The sequence below is a fragment of the Octopus sinensis genome, linkage group LG5 (assembly GCF_006345805.1).
Source record: "Octopus sinensis linkage group LG5, ASM634580v1, whole genome shotgun sequence".
Classification (NCBI taxonomy): Eukaryota; Metazoa; Mollusca; class Cephalopoda; order Octopoda; family Octopodidae; genus Octopus; species Octopus sinensis.
Genome location: NC_043001.1, coordinates 66,807,186 through 66,826,692, shown reverse-complemented (window position 1 = coordinate 66,826,692; position 19,507 = coordinate 66,807,186). Strand labels below are relative to the sequence as shown.

At 39.2% G+C, this 19,507-nt stretch overlaps 1 protein-coding gene across 11 annotated transcripts in view; it reads right to left on the bottom strand.

Moving 5' to 3' along the window:
- The window catches only part of LOC115211639 (pleckstrin homology-like domain family B member 1), a 487,008-nt gene that overhangs the window by 212,468 nt on the left and 255,033 nt on the right, over positions 1-19,507 (bottom strand). The window contains exon 1 of one of the 11 annotated variants that reach the window (XR_004999080.1): positions 7,140-7,657. The exons of the other annotated variants lie outside the window; for them this stretch is intronic. The gene's annotated coding sequence lies outside the window, so the exon portion shown is untranslated. Of the gene's footprint in view, positions 1-7,139; positions 7,658-19,507 lie in introns of those variants that run through there. 11 annotated transcript variants of the gene reach the window in all.

Here is a 19,507-nt window from a genome sequence, read left to right as displayed (position 1 = left end):
GGTTAACATTTACTGACCATGTAGCATCTACTGACCTGTATATTAGTCAGGTGGACTAATTATATAACTTACCCAGGATCAGCATCTACCCATTATGTAGCACTGGAACTTCTTACTAAGCCAGGTGGACTAATTACGTACTTTACCTATTATTAACACTTACCCACCTCAGAAGGATCAAATGGTAAAACCTTGAACCCATTACTCTAAGTATGTGGGACCTGTTTTAGAAAGACACAAAATCTAAAGTCTTAACATTAATCTTATCTCAGCTGCTTGGAGTGGAGTGTAGGAAGATATTACTAGGTAAGTATGGAAGTGAAATTTTAATAAAAGAGGAAAATTGGATGGGGCCATCACTGAAACAGCTGCTTCAGCATAGTGAGACAGCTGTTCTATAATCTATCATTGATAAAGTCTAATAAAGACATGAAATCTCAGATTTGTAATTAGATTACATGTTAAATAGTTTATCTGATTGTTAACCATATTATAGACCAAACACGCATGTTTTACAATTTTTCACTTCTACATTTTGATGGGACATATCTATTATATTCCATTCACATCACTAATATTGACAGTGTTGTTGTCATCCTTTTAATGTCCACCTTTCCATTCTTGCATGGAGTGGACAGAATTCACTGAGGCAGATTTTTTACAGTTGGATGTCCCTTCCTGTTACTATGCTTCATCTGTTTTCAAGTAAAACTAGACATGTTTTTACAGAAATTGAAGGACACTATTTGTATGGAAAACAAAGGACACAGTAAGATGGTGATGTTCATTTACAATTATCATGTGATATTAAAATAAGGTGACAGGTTGATTTTGACATCTCATCCAATAATTTTACATGTAAAAGCTACTTGTTTGAGAATGAATCTAAATTATGTAATTTAAAATATATAACTAATAATCACCAATATATTTGATGACAAATGCTGCACATTTTTTATGACAAAATTTCTCAAAAAATCACTTCAGATCCTATATGCAAATCTGGGCTTCCCATAGGCTTTAATGCACTAAAAACAATTTTTTCCTGAATATGCCCTGCTGAAATAGGGTGCATCTAATATATACACGCATTGTTTATACCATCAAATAAGGTATGTAAAACAATATCTAAACTGTCATGACTAGTTTTCTCTCCTTCTGTATGTGTGTGTGTGAGTGTGTCTATCTGTGTGTGTGTGTGAGTGTGTCTATCTGTGTGTGTGTGTGTGTGTAACTGGCTTCTTTTGGTTATTTACCAGATTCACTGATAAGGTTTTGATTAGCCCAGGGCCATCCAGGTGCCACACAGTGACATACATATACACTGTGTCCCACATTATTAGGCAAATCAACCTTCTCTCAATAAATAAATGAATATTCATTCAAAACCAGTTGTTTTCCCACTGACTGTTGGCAACACCTATCTGTGCACATTCTATTAAAATAAATCGGATCTGTGCAGATGCCAAACAAATGGCAGCCGTTTTTGTGATTGGGCAACATTTTCACCGTCACAAATTATTAGGCAAGTATAATAAAAATGATAATTGTATCAGAACAAACATTTATTTAATTCAATAGTAAAGGTTTCACAAAAAAATTATTCATAAAGGACTTGATGGGAAACATAATAATACGTTCAAATGAAAATAATCATGGAACTATGACATCATACAACTCCTAATGTTTGATGTATGATCCTTTACATGCAATAAACTTCTTTATGCATTGATCCATTGAATTTGTCAAGGTGATGATATCTTCTTGTGTCATGCTTTGAGCAGCATTTACAATAGCATTCCAGATGGCAACTTTACTTGAAAACTGCTGTCTTGGTAAACATGACTCTTCAGGACACTCTGCAGATTCTCAATCAGGTTTAAGTCAGGGGAACAAGGTGGCCACTCCATCAAACGACCTCCAGAGAAGCCTATTTGCTGCAGGTATTCCTTAGAATTCTTCGCTGCATGAGACAGGGTATTATCTTGCATAAAGACCAGCTTTCTTTAGAATGAAAGTTTTTGCTTTTTGAACCATAGATGGAAATTGTTCTTTAAGAAGGTAACATGTTTTCCATGTCATCTTAATGCCAACTGGGACTTTCCATGGCCTGACCATAATACCACCAAGGATACCAACCCAAGACATGACCCCACTTCCTCCCTGTTGGCATCTCAAATGATGAGGACAGTTCTTGCTGATTGATACCCAACCTTTACTCTAGCCATCTGGTCTGTTAAGGGTAGCACAGCATTCATCAGTGAACAGAACTGTTGAAAAAAATCTATCTTCATGTATTTTTCTGCCCATTTCAGTCTCTCCTGCTTATGAACAGCCTTCAGATAGAATCTTGTAACAGGTTTAACACTCCTGGCTACCTACTTCAAGAGGCAACATCTGGTAGTTTTCAACACCTCGTCCCTGCCACAATGTTTGAAGACTTCTCTACTTGTCAGACATGGGCTCCACATGACTTCCCTCTTCACACGTGACGAAGTTTGATTCGAAGCAACCTTTGACTTGACTCTATCTGCCCATGACCGGACAGAAACTGTGCAAATTTCTTCACTGTTCGGTGATCTCTTCCCAATATTTTGGATATTTCTATGGTTGTTTTTGTCTTTTCCAAGCTCTGACATGATGGTACCTAGACTTCTCGTTTGAGGTAAGATCACGTTTCTGACCCATGACACTTAAATTGGGCACCTGCCTAATAATTTGGGATAGCAGAAATGTTGCTGCTACACAATAATGGCTGCTGTTTGCTTCCGTCTGTGCAGATCCAATTTATTTTAACAGAAAATGCGCAGATAGGTATTGCCAACAGTCAGGGGAAAACAACTGATTTTGAACAAATATACATTTATTTATTGAGAAGGTTGATTTGCCTAATAATGTGGGATACTGTGTAGTTGTGTGGTTAAGAAGTTGGGTTTACGATTATGTTGTTCTGCACCTTGGGGAAGTGTCTTCTAACCCTGGGTTATCCAAAGCCTTGAAAGTGAAACTGGGTAAACAGGGCAAGTGTGCAGAATTCCATATATATATATTATATATCTTAGAAAAAAATGAGGTAATCAGATTGGATGGTTCATATTTATAGATATTTATTTATATATATTACATTTTTTACATTATATCATATCATTCGGATTAGCGCTTTCTCCCAATCGAGTGGGGTTTTTTCAAACAAATATATATATATATATATATATATATATATATATATACACACACATACACACATATATATAGGGTGTGTATGTATAATATTATATATATATATTCTATATATATTATATATGAATGTATTTATGAATGTATTATATGTATATGAATTATTGGCAGTTCCAGGAACATCTCTTCTCTGCCAATTTTTGTCCTTACAAGTTTGATAAAATATCTACAAAATAAGGGAGTCAATATTAGCGACAAATAACATTGAATGGAGTGCTCTAGCATGGCTACAACCCAATAAATGAATGTGTGTTTATATAAAACCAATGAATTAGTCCACACGCATGCATGCAACGACACATGTGCTTCACTAGTGCTGATGTCATGATAAAACACACTTGTAAAGTGGTTGATGTCAAGAAAGGCATGTCAATATAACAAGTATGAGTGAGATGTAATTCCTGATCCATCTTGGAAACAAGAAACTCTAAATATGACCCAATCCAGACTGATTATCTAGTCAGTTTGTCACTGTGCAGATATGAGACAAAGCCATGATGATAATGATGACAATGATACACGTGTATGTGTGTGTGTGTGGGGGGGGGACATTGACATGGGATATGCTTACATTTTCTTCACAACTGTCTAGTTTCTTATTTGAATATCACCCTGAGGAAGTATCTTTTATTAGAAATTCAGTTTGAAATTTGGTAAACAGAAACCATACAACAATCATCTTGAGAGGGGGGAGAGAGAGAGAGTGTGTGTGTACACACACACACACACACACACACAGGGCTAAGCTGTTCAATGTATAAAGACCAGTACAATAAAATACCTCAGTTAGAAACAAGAGTTGGTGCCAAGAAGGGTATCCAGACTTAGAATAGGACCTCAAGAAGCAAGAAAAAGAAGGCTTAAAAATAATTATATACACACACAAGTAGGCAGAAATCCAGTGTAAACTAAGGATGAGTAAGAGATGGAGTGATTCCTTAAGTATGTTAACAGAGAAGGTAAACTGTGCATATTGCAGGTGCATAGCAACAGTGAATGCTACAAGCACTTGCAGAATAACTTCCCTCAGGCAACACTCTAGAAGTAGTTGATAGCTTCTGTTACTTAGGGACCTATTTAGCTGTGGCAGGCAGTTTATATCATTGCTTTCATTGATAACCAGTCAGCTCTGCAACACTCTTATCACTTGCCCCACTGTAACACAGACTTTCATCAGAAATCTCACTTATCACACATTCTTTTATCATTCGTCTGTTTGTCACCCATTACTTTATCTTTCAAGCTTCTCACATCACTAATTTCTCATCTCCCAGTCATTCTCTCCTGAGTGCTAGTATATATAGAGAAAAGTTAAGCATACATGCTGATTCAGTCATATGCATATAGATGACAACAGTTGCATAAAGATGTGCTGATCACTTAAAGTGAATGGAACTTGTAGAAGAGCAAGACCTAAGAAGATCTGGGACAAAGTATTGAGGGTCAATCTCAAAATACTGACAAAGGACTGAGATATCTGGTACCTTACTGTGCTTGAGAAATCTCACCCACCACAACTGAATCAATATCCTAAAACCACCTTCTTAAATGCTTGTATGCTCAAAGCTCTACCCCATCCCCATTCCCACTGTCCTATTAAGCTTCCCCTACATCTCATTCCCTACACTCATCACTTCTTTATCTTTCATATTATTCATCTACCATTTATCACTGGAGAGCAGAATGGACACAGACCATGCACCCACCTTCATTACCTTCTCCCTTCCTCCCCCTCCCCAGAACCACTTCCATTCCTCATCTTCCTCCATCTATGCTCTCTCCACTCTGCTAAACTGCATTTTTACACCTCTCTTATCTTCACTCTCTCCCAATGCCCTCACATATCTAACATAACCCCCTCCCTGCAAGACACTCATGTCTCTCACCTTCAATTACTAGAGCCACCTCTATCCCATCTAACCATATCTCATCAAATTCTCATGAAATTTTTCCCCTCTGTCTCCCCACCCAGTCCCATCCTCTGTATCTCCTCCCACACACTGTACTTTGAGTGCATGTCCTAACATCATCATCTCTCCCACTCACTCCATCTTTCTCTCTAGGTTTCCTTCTCCCTTGTTCTCCAATTGTATCTCTTCTACAGTGTGACACTTATCTCTATACCTCTTTCATTCTTTAATTTCTCATCAACTGGTACAAATCTACTTCCCTCAATACTACCCCTCCCCCAGTCAGGGCGAGGACTTTGTCTTGCCTTGCAAGTTTTTTGGTGATGCTTCCAGTACACTCTGTGAAGTGGCTGACATTAGGAAGGGTATCCAGCTATAGAAAATATGGCAAAACAAACAGAACTTGGCATAGCTCTCCAGCTTGCCAGCCCATCAAATCACCCAACAGAACAGACAGAATGGAAAATGTTAAATGATGATGATGATGATGATGAAAGAGCAAAGTAATTTTGATAATTAGTAAGAACAGAATGGGGTGTGGGTGTACTTGACTTCATTAATTATTCATCTTTACCCCTGAATGTATTAGACTTAGTTGCTGTTAAGATTAATCAGTTTTACAAATGTACAGACAGTTAAGGTACTCTTCATTCCTCTATCATAAAACAGTCAAACCATAGGAATTTTGTACATCACCGTTGACCCTTGTAGATTTCTTCTATTACATTAACTCTTTCAGGTTCAATATTCCTAATGAGACACAATCTATATTTCAATTAATTCTTGAAAACAATCATGAATTTGAGGGATTTAGTAAAATAATTAACTTTTTTATCAAGTTGATGTTTCAAACATAAAAAGGTTCTTACATAAAGATTATGATAGCTGGGTCTCATTTAAATAGGGACATTCTAAAATTAGAGGCAGTCTAAAGAGTTAATCCTTGATAGCTTAGGATCATCACTTAAAACAAAAGCAACATTTTGATGACTGAAGACACAAAAATCTAATGGAACTACTTTTAGTATTGTTGTTGTTTAGCACCAGGTAAATCCTTACTGAGCAAACCTATGATAAGACATAATAGCCATGGGTATCTTGTCTCTATATGGTATTGTAAGACTATATCATCTAATTGTCCTTCCTTTCTTTAAGAGGGGATTTCGAGTAGTATTTCTAACATGTAGTGACTATCTTGATTCATTGTTTTCTGCAGTAGAAATTAAGAATCCACAGAGGCAATATCTGATTCTGTAGGGTTTACAGAAGCAGCACCTGACATCAGTTTCTGTAGCATTAAGCATGAAAAAATAACAATCTCCCCAGAGATAGCTTACAATTTTTATTTTTTCTCTGGGATCTCAGTAACTAATTTCTCTAAAGTCCTGGTTTGTATTCTGTAACTTCTCTACTTTCTTGGATATGTAGAATTAAATGTCTTGCTTCATGTAAGATATGAACTCATGATCTATGAGATGCCTCTATAGAAACCCAGAAATAACTAACAATAAAATACAAATAATTAAGGCAGTGAATATAATTAAAATAATTAGAACATTTCTTTATATCAATGAAATACTGAAATCTATTCTTTAATAAGAAATAACAGGTTTGAAAAAAGTAATGGATCTTTTCTAATTAATTCTTATTAAATAACTTAAAAGTAAATTTATTTGAAAATAAATGATACCCTCGAAAAATGATAGTAAATAATAATAAAAAACAATATCATAAAAGATAAAAAGTAATAATATATTTTAGTAACAAAAATAAATGAGAACTGAGAATACATCAAGTGTTTAAGACACAAACAAACGTAAACATTTAAAACAAATACAGTAACAACATTATGTAAAACATCAACAATTCAACACATTGGGACAATGAAAAGTTCCAAGGCGATAGGAAAAGGTAAACAACGAGAGATAAGTAATGTGTTAAGCAATGTGGCAGAACAATACAAAAGTAGTATAATAAGGAAAGAGTACTCACTAACGTCAGCCCCCATTCTGTAAATGTAAAGACAACAGGTGCAATGGTCGAAAAAAGGCTCGACAACTTTCTCAGCTTTTACATTTGAACAGGCAGAAAGGAAACACGATAAGAATAAATAGTGTAACAAAGTTTAGAATTAATGTTCTATAGTCTTTCGTATGTCCACACGGAATGTTATCCAGGATGTATACAAGATTCGAAAAGGTGATAACATCGGCAGACATGTCAAGAGAAAGTTGTCTGGTGGAAGAAGCCCAGGCAGGAGCATAATAAGATGCTAACAGACTGACTTGCAAGAATGGTGGGAGGAGATAGTAGCAGTGATATGGTTGGTGAAAGAGAGGAGTAGCTGCAATAAAGTTCTGTTGGATTTCTCAGCAACATTTGCCAAGCTTAAATAAGCACTGGTTGCTAGAGTACTGTAAGTATAGCAGCCCTCACAGACAGTGATTACACCTGAGTAAGGAGAAAAAACAGCATGTTGGCACCACCAGGTTTTAGCTAACAGTAATTAAGAGTGTGTTAGTGATGATGTAGGGCTTAGCAGTCTTAACTGGTATACTTTTAACAGATGGAAAGGGGAGCGGTATTACATGGTACCAGAAATAACTTGTACCATTTCTTTTCACAGTTGATAATGATCAGTTGTTGAAAAGAATATAAATAAAAGATATTGCAAAAAACGAAATTCTGACTTGATAGCATGTGAAGTCTGTTATTGGTTAATCGGACCATATTGTATTTCATAATATTTCATGTAGCAAGGATTGGCAATGATAAGCTACATGCGAAACTGTAACAAAGATAGATAAACTTGTTTCATAACAAAATTTCAAATTTCATTAATGAAATAGTTTTAGGATATCAGTAAAATACAAAATACTGACATATGCATACATACCATAAGGGTATGTATGTATATATGTGTGTGTGGGTGTGTTGTGTATGTATACACACATCATATATAATACACACACACACATATATATATTTGTATACATACTATTATATATATATATATATATATATATATATATTTATATAGTAATACACCCACCATACGTACACATATATAAATACTATATATATATTATATATATAATATTATATATATAATATATATGTTGTACATAGTATGTATACATACAATACATACAATACATACAATATGTATACATGTGTGTGTGTAATGTGTATATATAAATATACATAAATGCATCAATATGTATATATACTCTACTCTTTTACTTGTTTCAGTCATTTGACTGTGGTCATGATGGAGCACCACCTTTAGTCGAGGAAATCGACCCCAGGACTTATTCTTTGTAAGCCTAGTACTTATTCTATCAGTCTCTTTTGCTGAACCGCTAAGTTACGGGGATGTAAACACACCAGCATTGGTTGTCAAGTGATGTTGGGGGGACAAACACACACACATATATATACATATATACGACAGGCTTTTTTCAGCTTCCGTCTACCAAATCCATTCACAAGGTGCCACGCAGTGGGACTGAACCCGGAACCATGTGGTTGGTAAGCAAGCTACTTACCACACCACGCTATATATAATATATATATATATATATATATATACACACACACACACACACACAAATATATACAAACACACACACACATCATACATACATTATATATATATATATATATATGTATGTGTATGTATACAATGTGTATATATCATCATCCTCATCAGTTAATGACCATCTTCCATACTGGCATGTTGTTGCACAGTTCAAAAGAATCTGTCAAGCCCCAATATCTGCTTTGGCATAACTTTTCACAGCTGGATGCCCTTCCTAATGCCAACCACTTTACATGGTGTACTGGGTGCTTTTTTTTTTTTGATACCAACACTAAAGAACTTACAAGACAAGCTTGCTAGATTGAGTGGGACTACAGTGGAGAGGGGTGTGGCTTTGAACCAGATACTTAGAGACTAAAGTATCATAGAAGAATAGGATCAGGTGTTTTGTTGTAGAGGAGATCCATGGCTACTCCAGCAGGAAAAAGAGGAAAAGATGGTAGTTATGAGGTGCCAGGCATACTCTCAGGAAGGAGGAAAATATAAGAGTGAATGGAACAGAGGATTATGGATGGATGGATGGATGGGTAAGTTTGTGAAAGTATGATAGGATAGTGGCATGTGATGGGGTTAGAGGAAAATGGAGAACAGTGGTGGAGGTGTGGTCGATGATGAATATCAGTTTGGGGTGGGCAGAGAGCAAAGAAAATAGAAGTGTGTCAGCAAGAAGGGAGTGATGAGTGGCAGTGAAAAAAAGGGGGTCAAGAGTAGAATAGGACTTGTAGTTAGATGAGAAGTGTGGAGAGAGAGAGAGAGGGAGAAAAAGAAACAGAGGGAGGAGATGTACAGTAAAATAGACAGAGGTGGAAATAGGGAGTGACAAAGATGGAAACCAAGAATACAGGATAGGTGGCAAAACAAAGTGCTCCCAAGGATATAATTACAGCGGTTGAATAAATGGTGGCTGGGGATAAATATACACAATACTTTGAGATGGATAGTCTTCTAGAACCCAGCAAATCACCAATCATCTCAGTCTTTTATCATTATGAGGCTCAACATCCTGAGGTCAGTCATAACTACTTCACCTTAAATCCTCCTTGGTCTCCCTATTCCACAAGTTCCATCCACATTTACTGATTAGCACTCTTTTATGCAACTTTTCTCATCCATATGCATCTAATTACTGTTGGATGGATAGTCTCTAAACCCAAGCAAATCACAATCATCTTCAGTCTTTTATCATGATGAGGATCACAACATATGAGGTCAGTCATATACTACTCACCTTAAATCCTCCTTGGTCTCCCTATTCCAACAAGTTCCATCCAAATTTACTGATTAGGACTCTTTTTGCCAAATTTCTTCATCCATATGCATCTCATGACTATATTAGTACAATCTTCTCTCAAGCACTATGCCCAATTTTCTCTCAACACATTTACACTTTGTTATACATGTACACTGATGATGCACATCCCACAGAGCATGTTGGCTTCATTTCTTTCTAGTCTTCATATACCCATTACATTGAAGGCCCATGTTTCACCAACATGTAGCATTGCTATTCATAAACAAGCATCACACAACCTGCTTTTACTCTGAGGGAGAAGCTTTTTGTTATCAACAGAGATTTGAGTTCTCTAAACATTCTCCAACCAGTTCTTATTTTAGCACACTCCCCTGCACACTAAATTCCTTGCTGAGTTCATTCTGGATTCTTGCTTGCTGACTGCCTCTTCATACATAGCTTATTTATCCCTAGTTTCCTTAACTATTACTAAATCACAGTGCAAAGGACTCAGTCAAAGACCATGCCAGGTATAGCAGCTTATTCTTAGCTATGCAGTTGGAGAATGTTCAGAGAACTATGGTTTGTTGATAACAAAAAGCTTCTCTCTCAGAGTGAAAGGCAGACTGTGCGATGCTTATGTATAAACAACAATGCTACATGGTAGTGAAACATGGATCATGAATGTAAAGTGTATATGAAGACTAGAAAGAAATTTAACATGCTTGCAGTTATCTCATAAGGAATATGGTGTCACTTATACCTCTTCCTGAGACAAAGCCAGAGTATACCTTATGTAGACTAATTCTGTCTCTAATCAGTTTTGCAATAACCCTTTCAATAAATCATAACCTAGTGAAACAGTCTGATGCTATATATATATATATATATATACACACACACACACACACACACTTCTCAACATCCCTTGTAGCAGTTTACAATGATATTTCAGCACTAGGTATGATACCTTCCTATATTATCTAATTTACCATTCAAGAGACTAATTTGTACTATATATCACCACTTATTTTAAGCAGGAGGCCCTGATGGCCCAGCTGCTTTCCCAATTTATTCTTTCTACAATGCCACTGTCAACTTGGATGGCTGGGTCCACATGAGGTTGGTACTATGTACCAACCTGTCTCTCATTCTCCAATGTATTCTCCACATTCATCAGCCTCACATAAGCATTTCCATGTCTCTTTCTTATCAATGGCAGTGAGAAAATAAGTGTGCTGTTTTCATTCCATATATACTTCTTAACATCTCAATTTTCTCTATTAAACTACCTAGCAATGTAGGACACACACACCTCAGAACCTCCCTCACATTGCAAAACATGTACAAACTTAGTTTTTCCCTCTCTTCTTGCCACATGTACCTGACGTCTGACTTCTTTTCCAGCAATTTGGTATTTTTCTCTGCCTCCTCCTCTTTTCTACTCTTTCTAAACTTGTATCTTTATCATTATAGTTCTAGCTATAATAACACCATTACATTTTGATGTAATGGTGGAATAACACCATTACATCAACATGTGTTTAGCTAGGATGTTGCACCAACCACAAGTTTTATATGTAACTTCCAACAGATTGTCCTGTAAAAACTGCCAGCTTTGCTCTGTTATTGTTATAATGTGGATCCTCATCCACTTGTATGTTGTTGTCGGCATTGTAATATTCTTGTTGTCACTATTATGCTGTGGCAGCATTCCACACTTACTATCTTTGCTATTGCTGAAAGCTCCACAATACGATGACTTTAAAACGGCTACCTTGATGGTAAGTCAAACTCCTATATATCATGTAACTGACACTGACACCAACTGAGAATTGTACAATGACTCTACTACTACTGACCCTTTACAACGACTGACTGTCTGACTTTTTAGTGGCTTCTCATATCAATTTGTCACCAAGTGTACCATTTTCACTACAGCATCACTCCTTTTAGGTTTTTTTTTCTCTTTGAGAAGCAAATAATTTTATTTTACTTTATTCACCCCTCCTCCTCCCTTTTTAGCATTTTTTTTCAACTTAATATTTTTTTTCTTTTTGGCCTCTATTTGTAGGAACTCTGTGTTCTTCCTTTTTCTTCCACCTGTAATGGTGTTCGTACCTGGAATGTGTCATACAGCCATTCCATAGGTTCTTCCACTCTGGTTCATTTTCTATGAATCTCTTCTTCAATTGATTTCTGTATCTCGTTTCAATACCTTTTCTGTGTTTAATTCCATACATCATTTTTCCTGAGTACTTACTAATTTTCCCTTCTTCCCAGTATTGTTTTCTGTTTTTATATGACTTCATGTACACCTTATCACCAATTCTTAAAAATTTTGGATTGTCTTTCCTGATACTTTTCTTTGCCAGGTAACAGTTTATCAAAAACCGGTTTCACCTTCCTTGCGAACATCAGTTCAGCTGGTGAACTTCCTGCTGGTGTACTGGGGTTTGGTGTCACCCTGTTATATACCCTTAGGAACTGCTACAGAGTGACTTTGTCTGTGGCTTCCTTGTTTGCTTTTCTCAAAACTCTTTTGAAAGTGTCCATTTGATCTGGGATGGTAAGGCGCTTTCATTTTATGTTCTACCGTGAACATTTCGCAAAATTTTCTAAATTCACTGGACACAAATTGTGTTCCATTATCAGAAACAATCACATCTGGGAGGCCAAATCTTGCAAATAATTTGTGCAAAAAATTTATTACCATTGCAGAGGTAGGTCTTTTGCACTTAATTTCCAACCATTTTGTAAAACTGTCAACTACTACTAAGTAGTAATAATCATTTAATGGACCCACAAAATCAATGTGTAGTCTTGTCCATGGACTTTTTACTTCTGGCCAAGGCTCCCATTTATAAGTGGGCAATTTCACAACCAGAGCACATCCTCTGCAGCCTTTTACTAAATTTTCAACTTCCTCGTCCATCTTCAGCCAATACACATAACTGTGCATAAGCACTTTCATCCTTGCAATCCTTCGATGTCCAATATGGAATTCTTTCAACGTTCTTTTTTGTAGAGTCTCAGCTATCACTACCCTTTGGCCATACATCAGTATACCGTTGCATGTTGAACATATGTTTACCTCTTGTTGCTTTTCTTACTGAACCTTTTTCATTTTTGTTTTCTTTCACTGATAACAGAATTTTTTTTTTTTTTCCATTGATGAACTTGTCTTTTGACGTGTGTTGCTTTATCTCCTTCAGAGTTATTGGTAACTCTCATACAGTGTTCCACATTATGTGGAACACTGACTCTTAGGACTGCTATTACCGTGTCCTCGAATTTCTGCTATTAGGGCTGCTATTACTGTGTCCTCGCCACTTTTGGGTATTATCCTGATGGTAAATATTCCATTGCATAGTTGTAGTTTAGAGGTGTGGTGCCCCATTGCTGAAACGTAATTGCTGTATGTACTAGAAAGCTTTCTTGGATCCATAAATCATTAGCAACAGGTGATGGTCTGTTTGTAGTCTAAACCATCTATCATGTATAAGCCGGTGGATCTTTTTTATGCCAAATATAATCGCCAGTGCCTCTCTTTCAATTTGGCTATAGTTTCTTTCTGCTGGCAATAGCGACCTTGACACATGAGCCTTTTGGCTGCCATCTTCACATTTGTGTAGGAATCTGACACCTACTCTGTACTCACTAGCATTGGTTGCCAGTATTGTTTTGAAATTTGGATCAAAGTGTGTAAGCAGCAAGTCTAAAGTTAACATGCTTTTTAGTTCTTCAAATGCCTCCTGGCATTTTTCTGATCAAAACCATTTTGCATCCTTTTTTAACAGCCCGTCTAGTGGAGCACTTGTGGTGTGTATGTTCAGGATATATATACTTGATAGTAGTTCAGCAAGCCTAAGAAAGCTTGTAACAATTTGATGTTCATTGGGAGAGGCATATTCTGTATTGCCATCACCCTTGATGAATCTGGCCTTCATCTCCTTTCATCAATTATTTGACCCAAATAATTGATTTTTCATCAAAAATTCACTTTCCCTCTGTTAGTCTAAACCTGTATTCATTTATTTTTCTGAATACTTTTTTGATATGTTTGGAGTGTTGCTCCACTGACTCGCTCTTTACCAAATATTGAGATACGCGATAGCGAAGTCGCAATCATTTAACATTGTATCCATCACTTGTTGGAGTATGACAGGTGCCACTTTTACTCCAAAAGGAAACTGCTTGAATTTATACAATCCATGGTGTGTGTTGATTGTTAAAAGAAGTGCACAAACTTTCTCTACCTGTATCTGTAGATAGGCTTCCAAGAGGTCTAACTTTGAAAAACTTTTTCCTCCATTTAGTTTTGAGAACACTTCTTCTGGGCTTGTGTTTGAATAAACAGTCATTTAATCCAGTTGAAAAGTCTGCACACACTCTTAGTTTCATCATCATCATCATCGTTTAACGTCCGCTTTCCATGCTAGCATGGGTTGGACGGTTCAACTGGGGTCTGGAAAGCCAGAAGGCTGCACCAGGCCCAGTCTGATCTGGCAGTGTTTCTACAGCTGGATGCCTGTCCTAACGCCAACCACTCCATGAGTGTAGTGGGTGCTTTTTACATGCCAGACGAGGCTGGCAACGGCCACGATCGGATGGTGCTTTTTACGTGCCACTGGCACAGAGGCCGGATGGGTCTGGCAACGGCTACAATAGGATGGTGCTTTTTACGTGCCACTGGCACGGAGGCCAGTCGGGGTGACGCTGTCAATGGCCATGTTTGGATGGTTCTCTTACGTGCCACCAGCACTGGTATCACAACTACAACTTCCATTGATGTTGATCAATTTTGATTTTGATTTTCACTTGCCTCAACAGGTCTTCACAAGTAGAGTTTTGTGTCACAAGAAGGAAAGGTATGCATAAGTGGACTGGCTACATCCCAGGTAGAGGCCACGGGTTATGGTCTCGCTTGTCCTGCCAGGCCTTCTACCACACAGCATACTTCCAAAGGTCTCAGTCACTAGTCATTTCCTCGGTGAGCCCTAATGTTTAAAGGTCGTGCTTCACCACTTCGTCCCAAGTCTTCCTGGGTCTACCTCTTCCACAGATTCCCTCAACTGCTAGGGTGTGGCACTTTTTCACACAACTATCTTCATCCATTCTCGCCACACGACCATACCAGCGCAAACATCTCTCTTGCACACTACAACTGATGCTTCTTAGGTCCAACTTTTATATATATACTCTCAAGGTATATATATATATGTATATATATATGTGTGTGTGTATGTATATGTTTCCCGGATACACCCCCCCCACACACACACCTACCTACCTCCCACACGCCTGTTCACACACACACATACGTATACACATCTACGTACATACATTCACACATTTAATCACACACACTTATAGACATACATGCACACACTAACATACAAACCAACATGCACATACATACACACATACATACATACACACACACATACATACTTACACACACACACACAGACATACATACACACACACATACATACGCACATACATACACACACACTCACACACACACATCGCACATACATACTTCACACACACACACATGCACACATACATGTAGGCACACACACATACATACCCACACATGCACACCCTTACACTGAATGCACACACACATACACCTATTTGCATCCAGGCAGCCCCCCACCCTCTTTTCTGCTTTCCGGTTTTGGCTGATGGATCCTCGGTTCCCGCGTAGCGGGTCGTTCAAGGGCCTTTGCGCTCGCGCGCTGGAGGCTTGGTCGGCCCCATGGGCTTGCGTTGTATTGTTTGTGTGTTGTGTGCGTGAGCGCGCTTCGTGTGTGTGGGCTTGCTTCGGGTGTGTGCGTGCGTATGTATACATACATACCCACACACTCGCATGCATCCCTACCCACATACATACACGCACACCTACTCACACACACACATACACACACACACACACATACCCGCACACACACACATACCTACTTCAGACATACACACAGACATACACCCATACACTCACACTCACACGCATACACACACACACATACACACGCATACGTACACATACACACACACACACACACACCTACATACATACATTACACTTGTACACACACACACTTACATTCATACACACACACACCTACACAGCCATACCCTCACTCAGACACACACCTACCTACACACACACACAAACACACACAGACACACACCCATACATACATACATCTACACACACACGCCTACACACATACATAAACACACACACATACACATACACACACATACGCACACACACACATATACTTATACACATGCACACACACACACACATACATACACCCATACACATACACACACACATACCTACATACTCCTATACGCACATACATACACACAGACATACACACATACACACTCACACAAACATACACACACACATACTTACACACACACTCATGACAAACACCCATACACTCACACTCACATACGCACACACCAACATAAACACGCACACGCACACACACACCTACACTCCCACACACATACATACGCACCTACATACACACACGCACGCATACACACGCACACACACGCATACACACATACATTACACACGTACACACACACCTACATACACATGCATACACACACACACACACAAACATGCACGGACACACCCAGACATACATACACCTATACACACACGCCCACACACCTACATACACACACATACATACACACACATACACGGACACACCCATACATACATACATACACCTATACACACACGCCTACACACCTACATACACACACATGCATACACACACACACATGTATGCACATACACACACATATACGCACATACATATATACCCACACACATGCACACACACATACGCACATGCATGCATGCACACGCGCACACCTACATGCATGCATGCATACACACACACACACGCATGTACACATACATACACACACACACACATACATACACCCATACACATACATGCATCCTACACACACACACATACACACTCACACATACATACACACACACACACATACACACACTTCCACACACCCACAGGTACATACATACACACTCATACACATACACACACACACACACACACACGGACATACATCTATGCACACACATATATACACACCTACTTACATACATTCATCGGACACACTGACACCCAGACATACACACAGACACACTCACACATCCACATACTTACACACACACTCGCAGGCGTGCGCACACACGCGCTTGCGCCAGCTCACGCATGCATGCACCTCGCTCTTGGACCCGACGAGATCTCCGGCTCGGTTCTGGGGCCGGCGCCTGTCGTTGGGTTCTCCCACGCCCGTCTCCGCGGGACCACTCTTCCATCTTCCCCTCAGCTAGAGTCCTTTTTCCTTATAACCCCCCCTTTTTTGTTACACACGCGCGCACACATACATACACCCACTCACACACACACATTTGCTTAAATATATACATTACTCTTACACACACTTCAAATCTACTCGCCATACATACAACTACGACACTGGACACACACACACTACCACTCAACACACACGCTGGCACGTTACATACGCCCCCACCCCTTCCCCTCCCTCCCTTCCTCCTTCCTTCATTTTTTTACTACTGACCACTGTCTGCTATGCCTACTACTGTTCGCCCTACCTCACACGCCTACACACAGACGCACACACTAACATATACATATATTTTTTGTTTTTTTTTATCTCGCCTCACACACACATACACACACGCACACGCACATCTTCACACATACACACACATCTGTTGCGTTACCAACCCTGTCTCCACTCTTTTGGCTTTAAAAACCTACTTTGCTCTTGTTATCGTAAACTTCCGCCTTTCACCATGTGTACTTCGTAAACACCAGTCGTTTTTTTTTCTCCCTCTTGTTGCCCACCTTGGGATCTTTCTTTCCTCTCTCTTCCTTCTTTATGTTTCCGACGAAGAGCTCCGCTCGAAACGTCATACCTTCCTGCTTCCATCTTTCCTGAGCGCCTATTAATAATAATACTGTAACTGTTCCACGTGTTGTTGTTTTTTCTGTTTTCCCGTTTGGATTAAAATTATATATATATATATATATATATGATAATTATTTGAGGGAATATTAATCCGAACATACAAGGAAAAAAATTCAATTTAAAAATACTAAATCAAATTTCACACAATCATCATCATCATCGGTTAACATCTGCTTCCCATGCTAGCATGGGTTGGACTGTTCAACTGGGGTCTGGGAAACCAGAAGGCTGCGCCAGGCCCTGTCTGATCTGGCAGTGTTTCTACAGCTGGATGCCCTTCATAACGCCAACCACTCCGTGAGTGTAGTGGGTGCTTTTTACGTGTCACCAACACAGGTGCCAGACGAGGCTGGCAAACGGCCACGATCTCGTGATGCTTTTTACGTGCCACCAGCACAGGGGCCAGACGAGGCTGCCAATGGCCACAGTTGGATGATGCTTTTTACATGCCACCAGCACAGGGGCCAGACGAGGCTGCCAATGGCCACAGTTGGATGATGCTTTTTACGTGCCACCGGCATGGAGGCCAGTTGGGGCGGCGCTGACAACGGCCACGTTCAGATGGTTCTCTTACACGCCACCGGCACTGGTATGACAGCTACAATTTCCATTGATGTTGGTCGATTTCGATTTTCATTTGCTTCAACAGGTCTTCACAAGTAGAGTTTTGTGTCACAAGAAGGAAAGGTATGCATAAGAGGACTAGCTACATCCCAGGTAGAGGCCACGGGTTATGGTTTCACTTGTCCTGCCAAATCTTCCCACGCACAGCATACTTCCAAAGGTCTCGGTCTCTGGTCATTTCCTCGGTGAGACCCAAAGTTCGAAGGTTGTGCTTCACCACCTCGTCCCAGGTTTTCCTGGGTCTACCTCTTCCACAGGTTCCCTCAACCGCTAGGGTGTGGCACTTTTTCACACAACTATCTTCATCCATTCTCGCCACATGACCATACCAGCGCAAACGTCTCTCTTGCACACCACAACTGATGCTTCTTAGGTGCAACTTTTCTCTCAAGGTACTTACACTCTGTTGAGTATGAACACTAACATTACACATCCATCGGAGCATACTGACTTCATTTCTTGTGAGCTTACGCATGTCCTCAGCAGTCATGGCCCATGTTTCACTGCCATGTAGCATGGCTGTTCGTACACATGCGTCATACAGTCTGCCTTTTACTCTGAGCGAGAGGCCTTTTGTCACCAGCAGAGGTAAGAGCTCTCTGAACTTTGCCTAGGCTATTCTTACTCCAGCAGTTACACTTTCAGCACACCTGCCCCCGCTACTGACTTGGTCACCTACGTAACGGAAGCTATCAACAATTTCTAGTTTTTCTCCGTGGAATGTGGCAGAAGTAGGTCTCTGCGCATTTTCAGTGTTTATTGCTCCTGAGCAGCTGCCACATACAAAAACTATCTTCCTAGTTAGCCTTCATTTGACATTGCTGCACCTCT